Source organism: Vombatus ursinus, unplaced genomic scaffold (assembly GCF_900497805.2).
Source record: "Vombatus ursinus unplaced genomic scaffold, bare-nosed wombat genome assembly UNPS02014798.1, whole genome shotgun sequence".
Classification (NCBI taxonomy): domain Eukaryota; kingdom Metazoa; phylum Chordata; class Mammalia; order Diprotodontia; family Vombatidae; genus Vombatus; species Vombatus ursinus.
In genome coordinates this window covers 27971445-27974232 of record NW_020954576.1, presented here as the reverse complement: position 1 = coordinate 27974232, position 2788 = coordinate 27971445, and positions in this window count along the sequence as shown.

Sequence of the window (2788 nt, the reverse complement as noted above, 5' to 3'; positions counted from 1 at the left end):
TCTCTCTCTCTCTCTCTCTCTCTCTCTCTCTCTCTCTCTCTCTCTCTCCCACATTCAATCACTTGTGAAGGTTTGTCTCCTAAAAAAAATAACATAACCTCTACAACATCTCTTAAATCTGTTCCTTTTAGTCCATTCACATAGCCATCATCCTTAATTCACTCATCACTTCACTCACCTGTATTATTGAAATAGCCTACTAATTGGACTTGAAGTTTCCACTATCACCATTCTCCAAACCATCTGCATAGCTGCTCCCTCAGGCACTGCTCTATTCCCAAATTACCTTGAATCTACATATTAGAGTATATATCTTATCCCTCTCAACAAACTAGACTTCTCTGTTGCAGATGCTATTTTGTCTTTGTATCCTCAGTATCTAACAATGTCTTCACATTATAGTTGCTTTATCAATGATTGCTGAATTGACTGCAAAATCTATATCTTGACAAAAAAGCAGAGAGTTTGCAAAGAAAGTAGATTTGGAGCCTGACCTGGACTATATATTCTCACATCTAACATCACATGATTCTGTGATTCTTAGCAGCATTCCACTCTAGTTCTGTCAGCCCTTTCACTGTCTTAGCCCTCTCTAGCTCATCTTATGGTCTCAGTAGATAGATAGTCCATTGGCAATACTTTGCTAGTACAGCGTGTTTGAATTTGGTGTCTCAGCCATGTCTCTTAACTTCACCTTCTTTCTTCGGAGGGGTCAGATGCCTTTGTTCTTCTCTGCCCTGTTTTCTGGAGCAACATTCCCTCATCTCTAGTTCTCTTCTGACTTTATGAAAGAGGAGTATGATAGCATTGTGTCTGCCCTACTGCTTCTAATTAACCCATTGAGACTGTCTTGAGCATGACTCAGCAGGATCTTCTTCTCTATTAGAAGCCAGACTATTTTATGATACAGACAATACATGTAAAACCAAGTTAACCTATCATAAATATCATTAATATGGTACAAGAAAAATAAACATTTCATCCCAAAGGCAACATTACGGTGTGTGCTAAAAGAGGTATTGGAGAAATAAAAATGAATTAGATTGAAAGTTTGTTGTGATATCAAAGTTGTCAGTTTTTTCCTAATGAAATACATCAGTGGAGTATATTAGAGAAATCACTATAAAGCTCAATACCCTAGTTGAAACCTCCTATCCCCATGCTGTGACTGTTGCAGTAGTCTCCTAATTGGTCTCCTTGGCTCTCCCCTGTTTAAAGCCATACTATACAACTCTGCTAGAATATCAGATCATCAACCAAGAATTGGAAAGGACTTTAGAGGCAGATGAATCTTTTTTTCTTAATAGATCTCTTTGCCCCTGTTTATTACTTTGGTCAAAAAAAATCTTCAATGGCTCCGCAGTATCTACAGAAAGAAGTCCAAATTCCTTTTCTTGGCATTTAAGGAATACACAGTTTAGCCTCTCCTTATTTCTTTCCACTCTTATTTCTAGATCTAATATCACATGAAGCTTCCAATGCCCTATTCCCGATAAATCTACTTATTAACCCTTTAAAGTACCATATTTTCCCAACAGGGCCCATTTGATCTGCTTGGAATGTCTTCTTCCATCCTTTCTAAATCTTACCCCTTCCTTCAAGACTCAACTGAAGTTCTGCCTCCTCTGTGTGACTTCCTTGGACAGCACTAGCCTTTAGTAATCTTCTGCTGAGTTCCTGTGAAACTGATTAACTATACCACTCACTCAGTACTTACTACATGCTCTCTTGGTCTGGACATGTGGTCAGTGTAGAGAATACTTAGTATGGAAACTTATGGGTAAGTTTTAATCTTAGACAATTGGCTGGAGCCCTGAGAGGTTCTTTATCTCATAGTCATATATCTAGTATCTATCAAAGACAGGATTGAAAATCAAGTCTTTCTGGCTTTGATGTATCTTGTTTTGTGACATGCTGCCTTTATGGTATTAATTTCTGCATGTTTATCCTATATCTCCAACTAAATTTCAAAGTCCTTGATGATCAGAACCATATCTTAGGTTTCTTTGTGCCGGGGACACTGTGTGTCATCATGCCCAGGAGAAGTGGGCACTCAGTAAATGTTGGTTGATGATGATGTCAGACCCTGAGTTCTGACACCTGTAGAACAGAAACGCAGTTGGATGGGCCAGGTAACATGCAAATGCTTTGGTTTTCAGGAGAATGTGAGGATAGTTGTGGAGGCTAAAGATTTGGGAACAATGAATAAAGATGTAACTTGATGGAAGCAGCATGTAATCTATGATCCTGTTTGCTTCTCTGTGAAATAAATATTTTGGTTAGTCTGGATTCAACTTATACCTGGCAATGACCCTGGTTACATTTATCTGGGTAGCCTCTGAAAGTTTTGAAGTCAGTTATTTTTCACTGACTCTAGAAGGATTGAAATGTCTTCTCATTAATTGATCTATGTTAATTCTAATTTTAACCTTTGCTAATAGTTAGCAAATAGTTGTGCCAGTCTGAGATTTTGAATTAGCCAAGAAACTCCCAAACAAACTAAGAGACCCCAAAGGTGCAGATTCATTGACTACTTCCATCCATCCATCCTCCATCTTGAATTGTTTTTCAACAAAGGGTATTTCTGATTATTTGAGAAACTAAGTTTGACTACTTGAGCCTTTAAAAAATATCAGAACATTCCTACCTTCCTACCTAATTACATCCAGACTCATTTTCAATTTCTAATTACATTTCAAGCCTGAATAGCTCTGTTTCCAGTTTTTCTGAAATCCAAACACAGTTATTGTTTTGCTTTGATATTGCAGATGTTCTAAATCAAATGAAC